This window comes from Tupaia chinensis, unplaced genomic scaffold (genome assembly GCF_000334495.1).
Source record: "Tupaia chinensis unplaced genomic scaffold, TupChi_1.0 Scaffold000478_3, whole genome shotgun sequence".
Taxonomy (NCBI): Eukaryota; Metazoa; Chordata; class Mammalia; order Scandentia; family Tupaiidae; genus Tupaia; species Tupaia belangeri.
The window spans coordinates 3,460,588-3,474,174 of NW_006159990.1; the positions used below are offsets into that span (position 1 = coordinate 3,460,588).

Sequence of the window (13,587 nt, forward strand, 5' to 3'; positions counted from 1 at the left end):
AGAGAGTCAAGATAAAAATCTGTTTATATTTTTAATAGTTATGTTTCCTTTAAGACTGTCCAAACAAAATGAACTATATATGATGCTATTTACCAAAAGGAAAAAATTTTAAATAGAAAAAGAAACATTCTGGGGACCAGCAGTTAGTGTAATGACTATGTCGCTGAACTTCCATGTAGTCAACTGCGGTTCAAGTCCCGAACTCAGTGGCGTAAACTCACGCAGAGCACATGTGCGTGCGTACCCAAGATCCCCAGAGGAGAATGGAGGAGAAGGGTTTGCAGCATGGCCATCCCCCCTGGGGGATATATATATATATATAATAAATAAGAAAAAGAAACATTCTTCATGGTCTTTCATTCATTTCATCAATTAAGACACACAAGGCAACATCCTTTTCTATAATTGGCTCTAGCCTAGGACCTAAATTTTCTCTTTGTTGTTCGTTCTGTCCAGTGCAAATGTTACTATCATCAGGATCCATTGATTCAAATTTTACTCTCATCCCTGCCTTAGAATGGGGCAAATCATTAGGTGAAGCCAAACTATTTTGAATCATTGCAATTACTCATTCCAGGTTTTTCTGAAACTTCTCAGCTATTTCAAGTCATTGGTATTTTTGGACCTTCATCATGACTCTCAAGGTCTCTCTTGCTTGGTAGGGTCAGTATTCTTTTATAAGATGATGTCCATTTACAGAAGAAAACTTAAGATTTAATTTATCTCCTTGCTTTACAGTTCCAGGATGCGTTATCAATATATCTAGAAGGTCTAAGAAATAGATAAGGATAGACAAATTGACTTTTGCCAGTTCTTTCTTGTGATCAGATTACATAGGATGAAGTCATTCAATGACTTGACTTCCCAAAGGATGGAAAGAAGATCATCAAATTGAAACTGGTTGCCAAACATCACATAACTGTCTTTTATTAGAAAGGGAGGCTTGGGGGCTAAGCCCTCCTGAATATTTTCATTTTATATTCCTTGATGTGTTGCATTGGAGGTGATGGAAGTGTACTTAATCTCTGTGGTTCATCCATGGTAGAAAATAAAAAAAAACCTCTGCTCTCCTTTTACACTTGTAGTTACCTGCACTGGTTTTCTTGACAGAGGAAACAGTATGAATTATATAAGAATGAAATACAATGTACTTTACACTGGTAGCTACCTGCACTGGTTTTCTTGACAGAGGAAACCATATGAATTATATAAATTTGAAACACAATGTACTTAAGAGATTATTCTATCATGTCAGCCTCATACCAAATAAACTTAAAGTATATGGAGATTATATAAGAGCAAAAATTTATAATGCTGTAAATGGCATTCAAAAATTGGAGAAGGCAATTCTGTTATCTAGATAAACTCAAGAATTACTAAACCTAATTGGTATTATAAAACTGGAATCTACTTATAGAAGAGTGAAACTGACCCCTATCTCTCACCACTAACAAAAATCACCTTAAAATGTATCTAAAATTTAAACATAACAATTCAAACTATAAAGTAACTGGTAGAAAACACAGGGAAAACTCTTCAAAACATTAGAGTAAGCAAAGACTTCTTAAATAAGACCTCCAAAGCACATTCAATAATCCCAAAAATAGACAAGTGGGACTACATCATACTAAAAAGTTTCTGCACAGGAAAAACAAAACAAAACAAAACAAAAAAACAACCAAAAAAAAAAATAGAGTGAGGAGACAACCCTCAGAATGGGAGAATATATTTGCAAACTATGCCTCAGATGAAGGGACTAATAAGCAAAATATACAAGGAACTCAACCATCTTACCTAAAACAAATAAAAAATAAAAATAATTTAAAAATGCTCAACTTCTCTTATCATAAGGGAAATGTAAATCCAAACTGCAATGAGATAGCTCTTATCCCCTAACAAAATGGCTAAGATTTACAAAAAGAAAACCCTCCTACATTGTTGGTGGGAAGGTAAATTAGTATAACTACTTGGAGAACATTGTGGAGGTTCCTAGAAACCCTACAAATAGAACTATCATACAGCCCAGAAATTCCACTCTTGGGTATCTACCCAAAGGATAGGAAAACACTCAGAAAAATGGTTACACATCCATGTTTATCAAAACATTATTCACAATTGTTAAGATGTGTAATCAGTCCAAATGTCCAAGAATAGATGAATGGAATGAAACAATGTGGCACATACACACTATGGAATACTACTCAGCCATAAATAGAAATAATAATAATAAGAAGAAAACAATTAGACCTTGATTTTTCATACAAAGTGGATGAATGTGGAAGATTTACTATAAATGAAGCAAGCCAGACTATAAAAGACAGGCATTGTATTTCCCACTTCTTATATACTGAATGTCTGCACTCTATGGCAAATACTGAAAGATTAGAAAGGTATGGTAGCATGCAGGACATCTGAAAATGCTAGAGATGAGATGGATGGGTAATAGGGAATGAGAGGGAAGGAATCAGATCAAAAAAGTTTAACAGAAAAAAAAACGTTTAACAGAAACAAAAATGAAAAGTTATCTGTTGATGATAATACATATGGTAATATCTATGACTTCACTAATAGGTACTGTATTCTATCTGGGAAAAACTATTTTGTAAGTTGTGAAGAGGTACAGTGATTAAATATAAATTTTTAAAAATGTAGAAAAAGATAAGAAAAAAATTTTATTGATATATTGCAGAGTCAACTTTAAGCAAAATAATTTAGAATTGAAAATTCATATCCAATACTTTTGATGAAATGAGTCAAAACAGTGAATGTCATATTACTTCTATTTATCTGTAAAATTTTAAAAATAAAAACAACCCAATGTTATTACTTGAAGTAATCACTTATTTTTTTAACAATCCATTGTCGTCTCCCTGAAAGTTATCCCTTAAATGAGGCCACAATTTTATTTGAGAAAGGGCATTTCTCAAAGTAAATAAATACTGTAGATATATTGGCCCAGCCCTGGTAACTGAACACAGATGTTTGGCAGCCTGCAGCCACATGGGAGGCCCAGGATAGATTCCTGCTCCATCATAAAAACCAAGGTTGTGGCATATGTCTATGTTTGTAGTTATTCAGAATGCTGAGATCCTCTTTATAACACCCCCCCCACACACACACACAGCACAAAAATAAAGAGCAAATGTACAAATTATTTCTCTCATTTTAAAGTATTCATGCACTGTTCTGTGAAACTTTAAAATATCACTTATACCCTTCCAAATTCTCTTATTTTCATTCTTTTATCCACCCATAAACATACAAAACACAGAAGTCACCTCACACCCTTGTCTCTCTGCACCTTTCACGTCCAAGTGTTCAGTCATTCTTGCTATTTCCTTATACTAATACGTCCAAACGTTGCTCTTCTCTATATTCCTGCTAAAACTGTCTTACTTCAATACTTTTATCTTCTCTCTATTTAATTTTCCTTCAATCCCCTCTGTAGTCTCTAGATGTATTGATTTTTATAAAACATATTTTTATATCAGTCATATAATATAGATCTTTCGTTGACTCCTTGTGGTCTTAGGATAAAACTCACTCACTATCGTAATGTACAAGGTCTGTGCACGCCCTCTGCAGCCTGCTGCCACTCTTCTGCCTTATACACATCTCCATTATGGCTTCCATGCTTTCCTCTGCTTCGTGCTGCCACACATGCCTATCTCATTCTTTACTGATGAGTTTCTAATGAACTCTATTAGAGATGCCATTCCTCCTACCAAACTCCTTTCCTGGTCCTCATTCTTACGAGGTAATTTTACCATGGATTAATTGCAGTCTATTTTAACAACCTGTGCTCCATCTCTACTGTCTCAGATTTGACTGAGTTTCTAGAAAGCATGTTTGTGTCTTAAGCTTCTATCACCAAAAGTAGTATAACTTTCACTTAACATTTACTCAATGAATCTTTCAATGAATAAATTCTAATCATTTGTCAATAAATACTATGAGTTCAGAAGTTTTCTCATTAGACTCAAGATTCTTTGACAGATCTCTAAAGCTACTTTTCTTTGTCAACAGAGAGAGAATAATTGTGAGGTATTTAGAACTTGACTTGAGTGTATGATATTCCATATCGAATACATGAAAAAAAGATAACTTTAAAATGATTTATTTGGACTAGTGGTTTATGTGGGTACAAGAATTTCTTTATGTTAATATATATTTAGATATAGTTGGGGAGAAGTGGATTGAATTTATTGTGTCAAAGAAACTTGTACTAACATGTTAGACTACTGCTTTAACAATGAAAAAATAAATAGAAGTTTAATGTCAAATTTCCTTTTAATTATTTGAACATTTAACTTAATACTTGGTGGTCAAGATTTTGTCTTTTTTTGGTTCTTTTTAAGAATAGGTATAAAATTTACCTCTACATAGTATATTTTTAAAAGCTCTTTTCTTTCATGAGAGAGAGTAGCACCCATAATAAGGTCTCACACATGCCACAACCCTCCCCTCTGCCTTCCCAGACAGCGAGGATCATTGGCATGCATTTGTATGCCTGCATATAGAAAGCGAACCAGGAAACTAACCGCAACCTTCATATATTTTAAAGTATTGTAGAACATTTCACTATCATTGCACCACCACAGCTAGCCAGAGCTGTAAGATTTTTTTAAGTGAGCACTATGCTCAAATTAGAGAAATATGCATCAAGTGTTACTGGAAATAAGAGAAAATAACACAAATAACAAAAAGTAAACAGAAGTATGAAAGCACTTTAGGGAACTGGGGTAAGATATCCATCAACACATCCATCAAAACATCCATTCAACAAATTCTAAGCTCATGGCATTTTTTAAAAATGAAAACTCACATTTAAAACAAGGGTCATGTTTTAATACAAAAATATATGGTAAACTAAGTTCAATTTCTACTTCTATTCAAATTAATTTAACTTTAGGCTACATCTGTGAAAATATGAAAAAACATGGTTAGAATTCTGGTTCTGTCATACATTAGTTTTATTAACTTGCTTATGCTTCATATTTTTTTCATTTATAAAATTGGGGAAATATAATACAGAATATAATTAAAACTAACGAGAATGCATGTAAACAAACACAGTGTCTATCATATAGTAAATATGCAATATATATTAACAGTTTGTTTACTTATGAGCATAAATATTTTGGGCAATATTTTCATGTATGACTCAAAAAAAGATAAAAAAAAAAAGTAAAACTATTTTTTTTAACTTGCCAGGTATTAGTTTGAACGTATAATGAAATCAAACATGTCTCTTGTATGGTTTATACATAACATACTGTTCAAAAAATTATTTTAAGCCATTTTTGTTGTTTTCAACCAATATCTAGTGAAGAAATGTAACTGCATGATTTTTAAACATGATATAAATAACCATTTTGTAGGAATTTTTTTTCTCTTCAGCTTTTATCATTTTGTTTGTAATGACCATATGTAATAGTCTTTATATATATCATGTAATTCATATAGATCTCATAAAATAGTTTTTAATTAAATTGTTATACTAAAGCCATAGTAATTTAAAAAATTAAAATGTTGCATAGATATTAAAGTCAATCATAATCTTTAAATTCAAATTGAACTATTCACAAAGAGAAATGCTGATGTATTTTTTAAAAATCATCTTTAAGTGTCTGAAGCAAACAACTTTATATTAATTTTTAAATGTACAACTATTGTATATATTCCATTTCAAGTCTTGACAATTATTTCCCTGTTGATTCTAAATCAGGAAAGAGATGCCAGTAAGCTGAACTATTGTTATACTTCCAGCTGCAGCTGCACAATGTCAGAAATAATGGTGAAAAATTAAAAACAACAGTGTAGAATGGTTTTAAAGAGGAATGGAAGTCATCTTAGCTTTCTAAGAAATCTCAGTTAAAACACTTGCACCTGGGTTCCCAAGAGGCACATTTTGTTTTAGATGACAATAGTGTAGTTGAGAATTTCTTCTTTGTAGATACATAGAGGCATATTTTAGCTACTTGTTTTTGTTATTACTTGTCATTTTTTATCTTGGAAGACAGTATAGAAATTACTTATGCCTTTTTTTCAGTTCTAACTTTAAAATGCTTGTGTGTGTGTTTGTGTGATTATATTTGTGTATGTGTATTGTGTATTTTATAAATATCCTTCATGCTAATAGAAGCATCAAGATGCTTAAAAGCATGTTAGAATAAGGAAGAAAGAAACATTTTGCAGGCACATTTAACTTGATGAGTCTGTCAATTAAATAAACTTTCATTAGATTTTTACTAGACATTTTTTAGGCAACATGAAATCCTCATAAACACACAATTCATTTTACCATTCAGGAGCTCTCAATATCTTCATCAAATAGGAAGACAAAAAACTCATAAAGATGATGCTTAAAGAAGGTAATATATCTGCTTTCTAAATAATCTAGCTTTAAAAATACTGGCTAATCCAAATCTTCATTCTTTTCTTCAAGGCAAAACCTCTTTTTCTTAGTTCCACAATATTTTGGTTTTTGTTTGTTTGTTTGTTTGTTTTGGGGTTTTGTTTGTTTTGCAAATGAATACCACCAAGGGAAAGACCTAACAATCAAATGTTCTAGGATTATTTATGCAAACATAAAAATATATTCATGGTTGAAGATAAATTAATTAAACAGTCTTATTACTATATATTTAAGAAGTAAGTAATAATAAGTACTTCAAGAAAGAAAGCAGTAGGAGGCTGCATCTGGCTCCCGCTCTCACAGCCATTGCAGTACATTGAGCTCTATAGAGACAGCGCCAGGGCAAGTGAGAGCCAGACGGGCACTGGGCGACTCTGTGCCTCGCAGAGGAAAGATAACTAAACATGGGCAAAGGAGATCCTAAGAAGCCGAGACGCAAAATGTCATCATATGCACTCTTTGTTTAAACTTGCCGGGAGGAGCACAAGAAGAAGCACCCAGATGCTTCAGTCAACTTCTCAGAGTTTTCTAAGAAGTGCTCAGAGAGGTGGAAGACCTTGTCTGCTAAAGAGAAAGGAAAGTTTGAAGATATGGCAAAGGTGGACAGGGCCCGTTATGAAAGAGAAATGAAAACCTATATCCCTACTACAGGGGAAACAAAAAAGAAGTTCAAGGATCCCAATGGACCTAAGAGGCCTCCTTCAGTCTTTTTCTTATTCTGTTCTGAATATCGCCCCAAAATCAGAGAACATCCTGGCCTACTCATTGGTGATGTTGCAAAGAAATTGGGAGAGATGTGGAATAACACTGCTGCAGGTACTAAACAGCCTTATGAAAAGAAGGCTGCTAAGCTGAAGGAAAAATGCGAAAAGGATATTGCTGCATACCGATCTAAAGGAAAGCCTGATGCAGCAAAAAAGGGAGTTGTCAAGGCTGAAAAGAGCAAGAAAAAGGAGGAGGAAGACGAGGAAGATGAAGAAGATGAAGAAGATGAGGAAGATGAAGAGAATGAAGATGAAGAAGAAGATGATGAATAATAAGTTGGTTCTAGCTCAGTTTTTTTCCTTGTCTATAAAGCATATCACCCCCCTGTACACAACTCACTCCTTTTAAAGAAAAAAATTGAAATGTAAGGCTGTGTACGATTTGTTTGTAAACTGTGCAGTGTCTTTTTTTGTATAGTTAACACACTACCGAACGTGTCTTTAGATAGCCCTGTCCTGGTGGTATTTCCAATAGCCACTAACCTTGCCTGGTACAGTATGGAGGCTATAATGGAAATTTAAAGCAGGTTCGTGTTGGTGCACAGCACAAATTAGTTATATATGGGGATGGTAGTTTTTTCATCTTCAGTTGTCTCTGATGCAGCTTATATGAAATAATTGTTGTTGTGTTAACTGAATACCACTCTGTAATTGTAAAAAGAAAAGTTGTAGCTATTTTGTTGACATTCTGAATGCTTCTAAGTAAATACAATTTTTTTATTAGTAAAAAAAGAAAGAAAGAAAACAGTGAGAATGGGCCAGTAATTAAAAGTGTTTAGAATATTTGTATTGAAGTTTTGTAAAGATAAATTATAAAGAGGTAGAAAATTATGCTTAAAATAAACATTGAAAGTCTTGACTTATTAGGTGGTTGGAAAAGTCATGATGTACATTTCTGTCTTTCTATAAAAAAGGACGTCATGAATTTTTCGATGGCCCAGTACTTTAAAAAGAACAAAAAAATTATTAGACCGGGAACCAGGAGATTGAACTTCCAATTTTAGTACTGTCATTAATTTCTCATCTTTTTTTACCTTTTTTTTTTTTTTTTTTTTTTTTTTGCGGGGGAGAGGTTTTTTTCGCTATAAGGCACGTTTGCTCGCCAGACAGACAGAGAGAGACATAAGAGACAGAAAGCGAGAAATCACCCCCCGGGGGGGTGGTCACGCCGCAATCCCTTCTCTTCCATTCTTCTCTCGGGATCTTGGGCATGCACGCACACGCGCCCAGAGTGAGTTTTAAGCCACCGGGTCCAGGACGCAAACCACGGTTGACTATGTGGGAGTCCAGCGACATAGCCATTATGCTAACTGCTGGTTTCCTTTCTCATCTTTTTCTTAAAAAAAGATTTTCTAGTTTACTTTTTCTTTCACTCATGAGAGAGAGTAGCACCTTTAACAGAGTGCCATGTCATTAACCCCTGTAAGTTGGTGGGGACAACCAGGATTCCAGTGAACCACAATCTTGTTCACATGTGTATGTGTTTAGTGGGTACAAATTGACCTGGGAGCTGAATCCCAAGTCCTCCATATGGCTTCCTGCATTTCAGATCTTTGTTCTACTATTATGGCACTGTGACTGAACCTGTAATCTTTCCTAAGAAGCACAATGAGAGCACTTGCATAATTCTTCCTCCCTATGTAATATTCAATGATTCTCTTACCACCTTTCTGTTTAAAATAGCATGTATGTAGACATGGTCTAAATCAGTTGACTACTGATCTGGTCAATAGGTTTTCTGTAGTAGACAGAAATATTTTTCATTTGTGAATCTAATAAAAATAAACTGTATGAGCGGCATGGCTAATAAAAGACATCACACATATCATATAAACCTTCTTGCATCTATCTTCTTTTGCTAACTCTTACTTTGTGGAACCTGATGCTTTAACACAGTGAAATAATTGGTACTACCTCAACTATGTGACTTGGAATCTTTTCCTAATGTGATTTTCTTAAGTTTAAGAGGTCTCTAGCACTATTTTAGTATAATATATAAATGACAATGCTGAAATGATTTTCACAGGATGGTTTGCACACCAGAATCTTGACTGAACTTAAGTGAGTGGCTCGATTTATACACCTTATATTTGTAATGAAACAGGATAAAATCTATATCTTGAGTTTATATGTCAAAAACAAAATATTCTCATTAAAGAATAAGTACTTTATTCAGTTGCCTGCTTTATAACTTTTTATCACTTTACTGTTATTTGTAGAGCAGTTTCAATTACTGAAAAAAAAAAAAACCACCCAGAGTTTTCTTTAAATAAGTTCACACCAATGGCATTTTCTCTAATTTGTTTTCTCCAGGATGATCTACAATGCTGAATGCCTGTTTTACTTTGAAACCATGACCCTGTAGCTTTCTGTATAAACTGAACATATTTCACTGAAATAACTTCTTCTCAAATCCTATTAGCACTCTGTACCCAAAATAATGGACGGAGTATATTAACCTTTTATTTTTTCACATGAAGAATCACATGACAATTACATTGTTTACAATTGCAGAATGTCCCGTTTCAAATCACTGTTACACCTCCTTTGTTTTCTGTAAACAAGTGAAATGTGGTTATACCATTTAGTAGCCAATGCTAAGTTTACTGCCCTGATATTTCAGATTTAAGAAACAAGATCATTATTTTGTAAAAGAAATTATTTATTCATCATACAAGTGAGATACGTGCATGTGTGTGCATGCGCACACACACACACACACACACACACATGCAGATATGGCACCCTGATAGGGTTTCCATGGCATCAACCTCAGCTACAGACATTTTGGATAATGAGCGCATTTGCTCTGCAGACTCAAGACAGTCTCCAAGAACGAGAGTCTTCCTGCCCTCTTCCTTCCCACATGGGTCTGCCTCAGAGAGTTTCATGTTTCACTACGGCACCATAGGCTGGTCCCAAGATCAACAGTTTTTATTTATTTACAAACTAAATATTTGAACCATTTCTTATTCTATTTTTTTGCTCTTCTGGAATTCAGTTTCCTGTATCACTTTTGTAGTATTTTCATCAATCTTAACTTCAGTGATAATTTTATCACAGAGAAAACAGTTTTCAGAACTAAAATGGGTAATATTGCTTGGCACTTATTACTACATATCATATACATTTTCATTGTTGTTGTTTATTAGTTCTATACACATAAGAAGAAAACTGATTTAGAAAATATCAAACTAAAAATTGAGACACTTATGACCTTCTAAAATCCAAAGATCCTTTCCCTTTGGTCACACATTCACTCATTTTTTAACTGCCTTCAGTGTAGAAATATCTGGATTTTTATGAGAGTAAGGCAGCACTTAAGAAATTATTAACAATAATTTTCTCAATGTCCTTGTGTGGTGCTTTCAAGCTCAGAGAAAATGTGTTTTATTAAAAAAATATATTAATTTAAAAAAACCTCTATTTGGGACAAGATGGTGGCATAGTGTTTGGGATGCTGGATTCCCACATGGTCAACTGTGCTTCAGGTCCCAGTCCTGGTGTCTTGAAAATCATGCCAGACACATATGTGTGTGTGCACAAAATCCTAGGAGGAGAATGGAGGAGATGAGATTGTTGAGAGGTTGTCCCCCCTTGAGGTGATTTCTCACTCTTTCTCTGTCTCTCTCTAGTGAGTATACAACCCTATGGTAAAAGCCTTAGAAAAAGAAAGAAAACTGTCTATGAGTTTGGAAAATGTTCTATGCCAAAATAAACTCCTAGTTAATTCCATTTTTTCTGCAAAAATTTTTAAGCTCCTTGTATTTTAGTTGTTGTTGTTATTGTTTAACTTTTTATAAGAGTTCACCAAAGACACTTCTATGCCTTGAAATGACCCTCTGTAATGACTACATGGACCCTTTATGGGCCACAGTGGGATGCCGAAAGGAAGTTTGTCCATACATGGGCAAATCAAATTGTCAGTGGTTGGCACCTTTTTTTCTGACCCTTGTTCTATTCTTCTCCACTATAGGCCAGGACTTGATATTCTACCAAAAAGATAGGTTTATAGTTGATTCTAGCATTTCCCTAACTGTATATTCCTTGTGTTCATTTATTGATATAAGCATAATGAAAACTTTATAAAATTAAAATGCTACTGGTTGAATTGCAATTGGGAAAACATTAGGCTAAATGAAATAAACAAATTTCTTTATGGCAGGACTGCTCAGAATCTATAACATGCTAATGTGCACTATGATTCTACAGAAGGAGGAAATATTTAGTAGCTTTTCTCAAACTTATTTGACTATGGGAACTTGACTTAGCTGAATACCTGATAATATTGTTCAACCAATTCCGTGGAGAGACCTAGTTTTATACTTTATAAAGAATGGCTAGGAAAGTAGGACTTGATAAGTATAAAAGTGACTTAGTGTCAATGAGTTCCCAAATATAATTGCTAGTTTAGAGACAGTTTTATTTAGGGTTTGTTCCACTTCAGACCACTCTAACAGGTATAACTGAGGGCCATAGTAGTAGAAGGAAACAGAGATTCTCTGTTTTTGCATAATGTATACTGACAGGACAAGTAAAATTGTTCATTTTCACCCAAAGAGTATAAGGACAGCTACATAAATACTCTTGCCAACATTACTTGCAATGCAGGAGCAGAGTAATAGCCATTTTTAGTGCAACAGACAGCAAACACTTAATCAGGTAATAGAATAATCTTACCTAAATGTGCTAATAGGCTGCTGAAAAGAGTAAAACAAACAAAAAACAGATCCAGTTGAGCAATTTCTTATTGAACCAGTTTGTTTTTAATGTCAAAGTCACTTACAAAAATCACTCCCTCTAAGGAAGTTAGGAAGTTAGTAAGCAGTTTGAGAAGGCCACTTAATTATCCCATTAGCACATGTGTACTTAGCTTCGGTGTCAGTAAAGAGATGTAATAATGCTGGAGTTTCTTTCCATGTGCATATGCTCTCTGTCCCCAATTAAATGCTGAACTTAAGGTGATGTCTATTTGCCTATTGCTTTTGAACTTTTCCACTGCTACATTACTTTTCACAATTTGGGCATTTAATACATTTGGCCAACTTGACTCACAGGCAAATATGATAGATCAGTTTCTCAGAGCTGTGTTTAATGAACAGGACCTTACTAAACTAAGGTGTATCTTAATACACACTTATTAATGCCTGGGTTTGTTCGAATTGTGTGAACACAGAGATTTTTATTTTGTTCTTCAGGAGAATGACTCATTGCCCTTTCCCCATGACATCCCATTTTCTTTTTCTTTCATTTTTCGTTCCTTTTCTTTCTTTCTTTCTTTTTTGTTTTAATTTAAATTTACTAGAGGGCACCTGTGCTCACAGAAGTGTGGGGGTAGGGTTGAGAAAGTACTCCCGATGGGGGATATCATGCAGCAGTCCCATTTCCTCCATTTCTGCCTCTTTTCAGGATTTTGGGCACACAAGTACACATGCCTGGTGTGTTTTTCAGGTCCAGAATTCGAACTGCACCTTAACTACCATACCACTGGCTTGCCTGATACCTCATTTTCTAACGCTCCAGTGAATGCTTCAGAAAAAAAAAAAAAAATCCAGGAGTTATAAAGGGTCCCCTCCCACACAGAACCAGAGATTTTATAAGTAACATACTGAGCCATTGGCAATGCTCTTTATAATCTTTATTTTTCTGTTAAGAGCCTTCTAATATTTAGATGAGAATTTTCTTTGAAGCATCATTCATAGATGGCAGAACTACCTTGAAACAATGAAAGATTAATAATTATAAAATGTCTCTGGGACCAGGTCCTTAAGTCAAATGGTCTGCAGCAAGGTACAGCTACAAGCTACAGCAGGTCAACCACCAGTTACAGAAAAAAAATAAAAACTAAAACTAACTTTGTTCTTTACACAGAAACATGCATATATTCACTTTTTATTTCTGGAAAGTTTATTTTATAGAGTGAGTGTTTGTGCCCCTTCAAAATTCAGTTGAAATTCTAACTCAATTTGCTGGAATAAAGAGGTAGGGCTTTTCGGGATGCATGAAAAGACCTTCACCAGTACTTAATCCCTAACCTCACTAGTACCCTAATCTCTACCTCCCAGTTTGCAGGACTGTGAGAAAAGCATTTCTGTTGTTAGATGCCACTCAGTTGATGTTATGTTGTTCTAGCAGCCCAACCTGACTAAGACAGTCTAAGTTACATTTCTAAATCTGTGTCATTCAAGAACACATGGTGAACGTCTAGCAATCTGAACGTCTGTGGGTGAGTTACAGTCTATTTACTCCAGCCAGGCAGTTGATGCTTTTCCTTCTACTTCTCTATTAACAGTACTAATGGACTTTGAAAGATTTGCATTTCCTCGGCTGCATTATTCTGCCTCATTTTCTTAATACTATCCTGTGGGTTTTGTCAACTTCCTCTTTTATCTACTCCCTCTGTCT

General features: G+C 34.4%; 1 pseudogene; it reads right to left on the reverse strand.

Moving 5' to 3' along the window:
* Positions 1-346: 346 nt before the first annotated feature.
* Positions 347-1,040, reverse strand: LOC102472746 (mediator of RNA polymerase II transcription subunit 7-like; annotated as a pseudogene).
* Between the last annotated feature and the right edge of the window lie 12,547 nt (positions 1,041-13,587).